Here is a 13,284-nt window from a genome sequence, read left to right as displayed (position 1 = left end):
TTTCGAACTGAACAGCTTTCCGACATGCGATTCGAGATCATACCTTACAATCGAGTGATGTCGTTTCCGAACGTTCATAAACATGAAAATTGGTGATCACCGATACACTTTTGTGTGAATCGACACAAATTAACAAGATTCACTGACATTTCGTTCTGAAGCGCTTTCCGATGTGCGAATCGAGATCATACATTACAATCGAGTGATGTCGTTTCCGAACGTGCATAAACATGCACATTGGTGATCACCGATACACTTTTGTGTGAATCGATAAAAATTAACAAGATTCACTGACATTTCGAACTGAACAGCTTTCCGACGTGCGATTCGAGATCATACATTACAATCGAGTGAAGTCGTTTCCGAACGTTCATAAACACGAAAATTGGTGATCACCGATACACTTTTGTGTGAATCGACACAAATTAACAAGATTCACTAACATTTCGTTCTGAATCGCTTTCCGATGTGCAAATCGAGATCATACATTACAATCGAGTGATGTCGTTTCCGAACCATCATAAACGTGAAAATTGGTGATCACCGATAAACTTTTGTGTGAATCGATACAATTTAACAACATTCACTCACATTTCGAACAGAACAGCTTTCCGACGTGCGATTCGAGATCATACCATACAATCGAGTGATGTCGTTTCCGAACGTTCATAAACATGAAAATTGGTGATCACCGATACACTTTTGTGTGAATCGACACAAATTAACAAGATTCACTGACATTTCGTTCTGAATCGCTTTCCGATGTGCGAATCGACATCATACCTTACAATCGAGTGATGTCGTTTCCGAACGTGCATAAACATGCACATTGGTGATCACCGATACACTTTTGTGTGAATCGATAAAGATTAACAAGATTCACTGACATTTCGAACTGAACAGCTTTCCGACGTGCGATTCGAGATCATACATTACAATCGAGTGATGTCGTTTCCGAACGTTCATAAACATGATTATTGGTGATCACCGATACACTTTTGTGTGAATCGATACAATTTAAAACATTCACTGACATTTCGAACAGAACAGCTTTCCGACGTGCGATTCGAGATCATACCTTACAATCGAGTGATGTCGTTTCCGAACGTTCATAAAGTTGACAATTGGTGATCACCGATAAACTTTTGTGTGAATCGATAAATTTAACAACATTCACTCACATTTCGAACAGAAAAGCTTTCCGACGTGCGATTCGAGATCATACCTTACAATCGAGTGATGTCATTTCCGAACGTTCATAAACGTGAAACTTGGTGCTCACCAATACACTTTTGTGAGAATCGCAACAAATCAAGAAGATTCACTGACATTTCGAACAGAACAGCTTTCCGACGTGCGATCCGAGATCATAACTTACAATCGAGTGATGTCATTTCCGAACGTTCATAAACATGAAAATTGGTGATCACCGATACACTTTTGTGTGAATCGATAAAAATTAACAAGATTCAATGACATTTCGAACTGAACAGCTTTTCGACGTTCGATCCGAGATCATACATTACAATCGAATGATGTCGTTTCCGAACGTTCATAAACGTAAAAATTGGTGATCACCGATACACTTTTGTGTGAATCGATACAATTTAGCAACATTCGCTGATATTTCGAACAGAACAGCTTTCCAACGTGCGATTTGAAATCATAAGTTACAATCGAGTGATGTCGTTTCCGAACGTTCATAAACATGAAAATTTGTGATCACCGATACACTTTTGTTCGAATCGACACATATTAACAAGGTTCCCTGACATTCCGGTCTTAATCGCTTTCCGACGTGTAATGATCTCGAATCGAACGTCGGAAATCGATTCAGAACGAAATATCAGTGATCTGATTAATTTGTGTCGATTCACACAAAAGTGTATCGGTGATCACCAATTTTCACGATTATGAACGTTCGGAAATGACGTTACTCGATCGTAAGTTATGATCTCGGATTGCACGTCGACAAGCTGTTCTGTTCGAAATGTCAGTAAATCTTGTTAATTTTTATCGATTTGCACAAAAGTTTATCGGTGATCACCAATTTTCACGTTTATGATGGTTCGGAAACGACATCACTCCATTGTAAGGTGTGATCGCGATTCGCACATCGGAAAGCGATTCAATACGAAATGTCAGTGAATCTGGTTAATTTGTGTCGATTCACACAAAAGTATATCGGTGATCTCCAATTTTCACGTTTATGGAACGTTCGGAAACGACATCACTCGATTGTAATGTATGATCTCGATTCGCACATCGGAAAGCGATTCAGAACGAAATGTCAGTGAATCTTGTCAATTTGTGTCGATTCACACAAAAGTGTATCGGTGATCACCAATTTTCACGTTTATGATGGTTCGGAAACGACATCACTCGATTGTAAGATGTGATCGCGATTCGCACATCGGAATGCGATTCAGAACGAAATGTCAGTGAATCTGGTTAATTTGTGTCGATTCACACAAAAGTATATCGGTGATCTCCAATTTTCACGTTTATGAACGTTCGGAAACGACATCACTCGATTGTAATGTATGATGATCTCGATTCGCACATCGGAAAAGCGATTCAGAACGAAATTTCAGTGAATCTTGTCAATTTGTGTCGATTCACACAAAAGTGTATCGTTGATCACCAATTTTCATGTTTATGAACGTTCGGAAACGACATTACTCGATTGTAAGGTATGATCTCGAATCGCACGTCGGAAAGCTGTTCAGTTCGAAATGTCAGTGAATCTTGTTAATTTTTATCGAATCACACAAAAGTGTGTCGGTGATCACCAATGTTCATGTTTATGATGGTTCGGAAACGACATCACTCGATTGTAAGGTGTGATCGCGATTCGCACATCGGAAAGCGATTTCCAACGAAATGTCAGTGAATCTTGTCAATTTGTGTAGATTCACACCAAAGTGAATCGGTGATAACCAATTTTCATGTTTATTCACGTTCGGAAACGACATCACTCGATTGTAAGGTGTGATCGCGATTCGCACATCGGAAAGCGTTTCAGAACGAAATGTCAGTGAATCTGGTTAATTTGTATCGAATCACACAAAAGTGTGTCGGTGATCACCAATGTTCATGTTTATGATGGTTCGGAAACGACATCACTCGATTGTAAGGTGTGATCGCGATTCGCACATCGGAAAGCGATTTCCAACGAAATGTCAGTGAATCTTGTCAATTTGTGTCGATTCACACAAAAGTGAATCGGTGATCACCAATTTTCATGTTTTTTCACGTTCGGAAACGACATCACTCGATTGTAAGGTGTGATCGCGATTCGCACATCGGAAAGCGATTCAGAACGAAATGTCAGTGAATCTGGTTAATTTGTGTCGATTCACACAAAAATGTATCGGTGATCTCCAATTTTCACGTTTATGAACGTTCTCAAACTACATCACTCGATTGTAAGTTATGATCTCGAATCGCACGTCGGAAAGCTGTTCAGTTCGAATTGTCAGTGAATCTTGTTAATTTTTATCGAATCACACAAAAGTGTGTTGGTGATCACCAATTTTCATGTTTATGAACGTTCGGAAATGACATCACTCGATTGTAAGTTATGATCTCGGATCGCACGTCGGAAAGCTGTTCTGTTCGAAATGTCAGTGAATCTTCTTGATTTGTTGCGATTCTCACAAAAGTATATCGGTGAGCACCAAGTTTCACGTTTATGAACGTTCGGAAATGACATCACTCGATTGTAAGGTATGATCTCGAATCGCACGTCGGAAAAGCGATTCAGAACGAAATTTCAGTGAATCTTGTCAATTTGTGTCGATTCACACAAAAGTGTATCGTTGATCACCAATTTTCATGTTTATGAACGTTCGGAAACGACATTACTCGATTGTAAGGTTTGATCTCGAATCGCACGTCGGAAAGCTGTTCAGTTCGAAATGTCAGTGAATCTTGTTAATTTTTATCGAATCACACAAAAGTGTGTCGGTGATCACCAATGTTCATGTTTATGATGGTTCGGAAACGACATCACTCGATTGTAAGGTGTGATCGCGATTCGCACATCGGAAAGCGATTTCCAACGAAATGTCAGTGAATCTTGTCAATTTGTGTCGATTCACACAAAAGTGAATCGGTGATCACCAATTTTCATGTTTATTCACGTTCGGAAACGACATCACTCGATTGTAAGGTGTGATCGCGATTCGCACATCGGAAAGCGATTCAGAACGAAATGTCAGTGAATCTGGTTAATTTGTGTCGATTCACACAAGAGTATATCGGTGATCTCCAATTTTCACGTTTATGAACGTTCGGAAACGACATCACTCGATTGTAAGGTGTGATCGCGATTCGCACATCGGAAAGCGTTTCAGAACGAAATGTCAGTGAATCTTTCTAATTTGTGTCGATTCACACAAAAATGTATCGGTGATCTCCAATTTTCACGTTTATGAACGTTCTCAAACTACATCACTCGATTGTAAGTTATGATCTCGAATCGCACGTCGGAAAGCTGTTCAGTTCGAATTGTCAGTGAATCTTGTTAATTTTTATCGAATCACACAAAAGTGTGTTGGTGATCACCAATTTTCATGTTTATGAACGTTCGGAAATGACATCACTCGATTGTAAGTTATGATCTCGGATCGCACGTCGGAAAGCTGTTCTGTTCGAAATGTCAGTGAATCTTCTTGATTTGTTGCGATTCTCACAAAAGTATATCGGTGAGCACCAAGTTTCACGTTTATGAACGTTCGGAAATGACATCACTCGATTGTAAGGTATGATCTCGAATCGCACGTCGGAAGGCTGTTCTGTTCGAAATGTGAGTGAATGTTGTTAAATTGTATCGATTCACACAAAAGTTTATCGGTGATCACCAATTTTCAACTTTATGAACGTTCGGAAACGACATCACTCGATTGTAAGGTATGATCTCGAATCGAACGTCGGAAAGCGGTTCAGTTCGAAATGTCAGTGAATCTGGTTAATTTGTGTCGATTCACACAAAAGTATATCGGTGATCTCCAATTTTCACGTTTATGAACGTTCGGAAACGACATCACTCGATTGTAAGGTATGATCTCGAATCGAACGTCGGAAAGCGGTTCAGTTCGAAATGTCAGTGAATCTGGTTAATTTGTGTCGATTCACACAAAAGTATATCGGTGATCTCCAATTTTCACGTTTATGAACGTTCGGAAACGACATCACTCGACTGTAATGTATGATCTCGATTCGCACATCGGAAAGCGATTCAGAACGAAATGTCAGTGAATCTTGTCATTTTCACGTTTATGAACGTTCGGATACGACATAACTCGATTGTTAGTTATGATCTCGAATCGCACGTTGGAAACCGATTCTGTTCGAATTGTCAGTGAATCTTGATAATTTGTAACGATTCTCACAAAAGTTTATTTGTGATCACCAATTGTCATATTTGTAAACGTACAGAAACGACATCGTTCGATTGTCAGTTCCGCTCTCGAATCGCATTTCGGATTGCGATTCTGATAGCAATGTCGGAAAAAATTGTTGATTTGAAACGATTAACACAAAAGATTATCGCTGATTACCTATTTTCATGTTTATGAAAGATTGGAAACGTTCACCGATTAACGTCACATATCAACAATTTTACAGACATTTAGTATCGCAATCCGAAGGGCCATTTGAGATCTGAACTGACAATCGAGCGATGAAAACGTTTCCGAGCGTTCATAAACATGAAGATTGTTGATCACCAATAAAATTTTTGTTCAATTCATGACAAATTAACAATATTCAATGACATTTCGATTCGAGATCATAAATTACAATCGAGTGATGTCGTTTCCGAACGTTCATAAACACGAAAATTGGTGATCACCGATACACTTTTGTGTGAATCGACACAAATTAACAAGATTCACTGACATTTCGTTCTGAATCGCTTTCCGATGTGCAAATCGAGATCATACATTACAATCGAGTGATGTCGTTTCCGAACGTTCATAAACATGAAAATTGGTGATCACCGATACACTTTTGTGTGAATCGATAAAAATTAACAAGATTCAATGACATTTCGAACTGAACAGCTTTTCGACGTGCGATCCGAGATCATACATTACAATCGAATGATGTCGTTTCCGAACGTTCATAAACGTAAAAATTGGTGATCACCGATACACTTTTGTGTGAATCGATACAATTTAGCAACATTCGCTGATATTTCGAACAGAACAGCTTTCCAACGTGCGATTTGAAATCATAAGTTACAATCGAGTGATGTCGTTTCCGAACGTTCATAAACATGAAAATTTGTGATCACCGATACACTTTTGTTCGAATCGATACAAATTAACAAGGTTCCCTGACATTCCAGTCTTAATCGCTTTCCGACGTGTAATGATCTCGAATCGAACGTCGGAAATCGATTCAGAACGAAATGTCAGTGAATCTGATTAATTTGTGTCGATTCACACAAAAGTGTATCGGTGATCACCAATTTTCACGATTATGAACGTTCGGAAATGACGTTACTCGATCGTAAGTTATGATCTCGGATTGCACGTCGAAAAGCTGTTCTGTTCGAAATGTCAGTAAATCTTGTTAATTTTTATCGATTTGCACAAAAGTTTATCGGTGATCACCAATTTTCACGTTTATGATGGTTCGGAAACGACATCACTCGATTGTAAGGTGTGATCGCGATTCGCACATCGGAAAGCGATTCAGAACGAAATGTCAGTGAATCTGGTTAATTTGTGTCGATTCACACAAAAGTATATCGGTGATCTCCAATTTTCACGTTTATGAACGTTCGGAAACGACATCACTCGATTGTAATGTATGATCTCGATTCGCACATCGGAAAGCGATTCAGAACGAAATGTCAGTGAATCTTGTCAATTTGTGTCGATTCACACAAAAGTGTATCGGTGATCACCAATGTTCATGTTTATGATGGTTCGGAAACGACATCACTCGATTGTAAGGTGTGATCGCGATTCGCACATCGGAAAGCGATTTCCAACGAAATGTCAGTGAATCTTGTCAATTTGTGTCGATTCACACCAAAGTGAATCGGTGATAACCAATTTTCATGTTTATTCACGTTCGGAAACGACATCACTCGATTGTAAGGTGTGATCGCGATTCGCACATCGGAAAGCGTTTCAGAACGAAATGTCAGTGAATCTGTTTAATTTGTATCGAATCACACAAAAGTGTGTCGGTGATCACCAATGTTCATGTTTATGATGGTTCGGAAACGACATCACTCGATTGTAAGGTGTGATCGCGATTCGCACATCGGAAAGCGATTTCCAACGAAATGTCAGTGAATCTTGTCAATTTGTGTCGATTCACACAAAAGTGAATCGGTGATCACCAATTTTCATGTTTATTCACGTTCGGAAACGACATCACTCGATTGTAAGGTGTGATCGCGATTCGCACATCGGAAAGCGATTCAGAACGAAATGTCAGTGAATCTGGTTAATTTGTGTCGATTCACACAAGAGTATATCGGTGATCTCCAATTTTCACGTTTATGAACGTTCGGAAACGACATCACTCGATTGTAAGGTGTGATCGCGATTCGCACATCGGAAAGCGTTTCAGAACGAAATGTCAGCGAATCTTTTTAATTTGTGTCGATTCACACAAAAATGTATCGGTGATCTCCAATTTTCACGTTTATGAACGTTCTCAAACTACATCACTCGATTGTAAGTTATGATCTCGAATCGCACGTCGGAAAGCTGTTCAGTTCGAATTGTCAGTGAATCTTGTTAATTTTTATCGAATCACACAAAAGTGTGTTGGTGATCACCAATTTTCATGTTTATGAACGTTCGGAAATGACATCACTCGATTGTAAGTTATGATCTCGGATCGCACGTCGGAAAGCTGTTCTGTTCGAAATGTCAGTGAATCTTCTTGATTTGTTGTGATTCTCACAAAAGTATATCGGTGAGCACCAAGTTTCACGTTTATGAACGTTCGGAAATGACATCACTCGATTGTAAGGTATGATCTCGAATCGCACGTCGGAAGGCTGTTCTGTTCGAAATGTGAGTGAATGTTGTTAAATTGTATCGATTCACACAAAAGTTTATCGGTGATCACCAATTTTCAACTTTATGAACGTTCGGAAACGACATCACTCGATTGTAAGGTATGATCTCGAATCGAACGTCGGAAAGCGGTTCAGTTCGAAATGTCAGTGAATCTGGTTAATTTGTGTCGATTCACACAAAAGTATATCGGTGATCTCCAATTTTCACGTTCATGAACGTTCGGAAACGACATCACTCGACTGTAATGTATGATCTCGATTCGCACATCGGAAAGCGATTCAGAACGAAATGTCAGTGAATCTGGTTAATTTGTGTCGATTCACACAAAAGTATATCGGTGATCTCCAATTTTCACGTTTATGAACGTTCGGAAACGACATCACTCGACTGTAATGTATGATCTCGATTCGCACATCGGAAAGCGATTCAGAACGAAATGTCAGTGAATCTTGTCATTTTCACGTTTATGAACGTTCGGATACGACATAACTCGATTGTTAGTTATGATCTCGAATCGCACGTTGGAAACCGATTCTGTTCGAATTGTCAGTGAATCTTGATAATTTGTAACGATTCTCACAAAAGTTTATTTGTGATCACCAATTGTCATATTTGTAAACGTACAGAAACGACATCGTTCGATTGTCAGTTCCGCTCTCGAATCGCATTTCGGATTACGATTCTGATAGCAATGTCGGAAAAAATTGTTGATTTGAAACGATTAACACAAAAGATTATCGCTGATTACCTATTTTCATGTTTATGAAAGATTGGAAACGTTCACCGATTAACGTCACATATCAACAATTTTACAGACATTTAGTATCGCAATCCGAAGGGCCATTTGAGATCTGAACTGACAATCGAGCGATGAAAACGTTTCCGAGCGTTCATAAACATGAATATTGTTGATCACCAATAAAATTTTTGTTCAATTCATGACAAATTAACAATATTCAATGACATTTCGATTCGAGATCATAAATTACAATCGAGTGATGTCGTTTCCGAACGTTCATAAACACGAAAATTGGTGATCACCGATACACTTTTGTGTCAATCGACACAAATTAACAAGATTCACTGACATTTCGTTCTGAATCGCTTTCCGATGTGCAAATCGAGATCATACATTACAATCGAGTGATGTCGTTTCCGAACCATCATAAACGTGAAAATTGGTGATCACCGATAAACTTTTGTGTAAATCGATAAAAATTAACGAGATTTACTGACATTTCGAACTGAACAGCTTTCCGACATGCGATTCGAGATCATACCTTACAATCGAGTGATGTCGTTTCCGAACGTTCATAAACATGAAAATTGGTGATCACCGATACACTTTTGTGTGAATCGACACAAATTAACAAGATTCACTGACATTTCGTTCTGAAGCGCTTTCCGATGTGCGAATCGAGATCATACATTACAATCGAGTGATGTCGTTTCCGAACGTGCATAAACATGCAGATTGGTGATCACCGATACACTTTTGTGTGAATCGATAAAAATTAACAAGATTCACTGACATTTCGAACTGAACAGCTTTCCGACGTGCGATTCGAGATCATACATTACAATCGAGTGAAGTCGTTTCCGAACGTTCATAAACACGAAAATTGGTGATCACCGATACACTTTTGTGTGAATCGACACAAATTAACAAGATTCACTAACATTTCGTTCTGAATCGCTTTCCGATGTGCAAATCGAGATCATACATTACAATCGAGTGATGTCGTTTCCGAACCATCATAAACGTGAAAATTGGTGATCACCGATAAACTTTTGTGTGAATCGATACAATTTAACAACATTCACTCACATTTCGAACAGAACAGCTTTCCGACGTGCGATTCGAGATCATACCATACAATCGAGTGATGTCGTTTCCGAACGTTCATAAACATGAAAATTGGTGATCACCGATACACTTTTGTGTGAATCGACACAAATTAACAAGATTCACTGACATTTCGTTCTGAATCGCTTTCCGATGTGCGAATCGACATCATACCTTACAATCGAGTGATGTCGTTTCCGAACGTGCATAAACATGCACATTGGTGATCACCGATACACTTTTGTGTGAATCGATAAAGATTAACAAGATTCACTGACATTTCGAACTGAACAGCTTTCCGACGTGCGATTCGAGATCATACATTACAATCGAGTGATGTCGTTTCCGAACGTTCATAAACATGATTATTGGTGATCACCGATACACTTTTGTGTGAATCGATACAATTTAAAACATTCACTGACATTTCGAACAGAACAGCTTTCCGACGTGCGATTCGAGATCATACCTTACAATCGAGTGATGTCGTTTCCGAACGTTCATAAAGTTGACAATTGGTGATCACCGATAAACTTTTGTGTGAATCGATAAATTTAACAACATTCACTCACATTTCGAACAGAAAAGCTTTCCGACGTGCGATTCGAGATCATACCTTACAATCGAGTGATGTCATTTCCGAACGTTCATAAACGTGAAACTTGGTGCTCACCAATACACTTTTGTGAGAATCGCAACAAATCAAGAAGATTCACTGACATTTCGAACAGAACAGCTTTCCGACGTGCGATCCGAGATCATAACTTACAATCGAGTGATGTCATTTCCGAACGTTCATAAACATGAAAATTGGTGATCACCGATACACTTTTGTGTGAATCGATAAAAATTAACAAGATTCAATGACATTTCGAACTGAACAGCTTTTCGACGTTCGATCCGAGATCATACATTACAATCGAATGATGTCGTTTCCGAACGTTCATAAACGTAAAAATTGGTGATCACCGATACACTTTTGTGTGAATCGATACAATTTAGCAACATTCGCTGATATTTCGAACAGAACAGCTTTCCAACGTGCGATTTGAAATCATAAGTTACAATCGAGTGATGTCGTTTCCGAACGTTCATAAACATGAAAATTTGTGATCACCGATACACTTTTGTTCGAATCGACACAAATTAACAAGGTTCCCTGACATTCCGGTCTTAATCGCTTTCCGACGTGTAATGATCTCGAATCGAACGTCGGAAATCGATTCAGAACGAAATATCAGTGATCTGATTAATTTGTGTCGATTCACACAAAAGTGTATCGGTGATCACCAATTTTCACGATTATGAACGTTCGGAAATGACGTTACTCGATCGTAAGTTATGATCTCGGATTGCACGTCGACAAGCTGTTCTGTTCGAAATGTCAGTAAATCTTGTTAATTTTTATCGATTTGCACAAAAGTTTATCGGTGATCACCAATTTTCACGTTTATGATGGTTCGGAAACGACATCACTCCATTGTAAGGTGTGATCGCGATTCGCACATCGGAAAGCGATTCAATACGAAATGTCAGTGAATCTGGTTAATTTGTGTCGATTCACACAAAAGTATATCGGTGATCTCCAATTTTCACGTTTATGGAACGTTCGGAAACGACATCACTCGATTGTAATGTATGATCTCGATTCGCACATCGGAAAGCGATTCAGAACGAAATGTCAGTGAATCTTGTCAATTTGTGTCGATTCACACAAAAGTGTATCGGTGATCACCAATTTTCACGTTTATGATGGTTCGGAAACGACATCACTCGATTGTAAGATGTGATCGCGATTCGCACATCGGAATGCGATTCAGAACGAAATGTCAGTGAATCTGGTTAATTTGTGTCGATTCACACAAAAGTATATCGGTGATCTCCAATTTTCACGTTTATGAACGTTCGGAAACGACATCACTCGATTGTAATGTATGATGATCTCGATTCGCACATCGGAAAAGCGATTCAGAACGAAATTTCAGTGAATCTTGTCAATTTGTGTCGATTCACACAAAAGTGTATCGTTGATCACCAATTTTCATGTTTATGAACGTTCGGAAACGACATTACTCGATTGTAAGGTATGATCTCGAATCGTACGTCGGAAAGCTGTTCAGTTCGAAATGTCAGTGAATCTTGTTAATTTTTATCGAATCACACAAAAGTGTGTCGGTGATCACCAATGTTCATGTTTATGATGGTTCGGAAACGACATCACTCGATTGTAAGGTGTGATCGCGATTCGCACATCGGAAAGCGATTTCCAACGAAATGTCAGTGAATCTTGTCAATTTGTGTAGATTCACACCAAAGTGAATCGGTGATAACCAATTTTCATGTTTATTCACGTTCGGAAACGACATCACTCGATTGTAAGGTGTGATCGCGATTCGCACATCGGAAAGCGTTTCAGAACGAAATGTCAGTGAATCTGGTTAATTTGTATCGAATCACACAAAAGTGTGTCGGTGATCACCAATGTTCATGTTTATGATGGTTCGGAAACGACATCACTCGATTGTAAGGTGTGATCGCGATTCGCACATCGGAAAGCGATTTCCAACGAAATGTCAGTGAATCTTGTCAATTTGTGTCGATTCACACAAAAGTGAATCGGTGATCACCAATTTTCATGTTTTTTCACGTTCGGAAACGACATCACTCGATTGTAAGGTGTGATCGCGATTCGCACATCGGAAAGCGATTCAGAACGAAATGTCAGTGAATCTGGTTAATTTGTGTCGATTCACACAAAAATGTATCGGTGATCTCCAATTTTCACGTTTATGAACGTTCTCAAACTACATCACTCGATTGTAAGTTATGATCTCGAATCGCACGTCGGAAAGCTGTTCAGTTCGAATTGTCAGTGAATCTTGTTAATTTTTATCGAATCACACAAAAGTGTGTTGGTGATCACCAATTTTCATGTTTATGAACGTTCGGAAATGACATCACTCGATTGTAAGTTATGATCTCGGATCGCACGTCGGAAAGCTGTTCTGTTCGAAATGTCAGTGAATCTTCTTGATTTGTTGCGATTCTCACAAAAGTATATCGGTGAGCACCAAGTTTCACGTTTATGAACGTTCGGAAATGACATCACTCGATTGTAAGGTATGATCTCGAATCGCACGTCGGAAAAGCGATTCAGAACGAAATTTCAGTGAATCTTGTCAATTTGTGTCGATTCACACAAAAGTGTATCGTTGATCACCAATTTTCATGTTTATGAACGTTCGGAAACGACATTACTCGATTGTAAGGTTTGATCTCGAATCGCACGTCGGAAAGCTGTTCAGTTCGAAATGTCAGTGAATCTTGTTAATTTTTATCGAATCACACAAAAGTGTGTCGGTGATCACCAATGTTCATGTTTAT

The sequence above is a fragment of the Venturia canescens genome, chromosome 8 (assembly GCF_019457755.1).
Source record: "Venturia canescens isolate UGA chromosome 8, ASM1945775v1, whole genome shotgun sequence".
In the NCBI taxonomy this organism is placed as follows: domain Eukaryota; kingdom Metazoa; phylum Arthropoda; class Insecta; order Hymenoptera; family Ichneumonidae; genus Venturia; species Venturia canescens.
The sequence above is the reverse complement of the archived record's forward strand: the minus strand, read 5'-3'. Positions refer to the sequence as shown.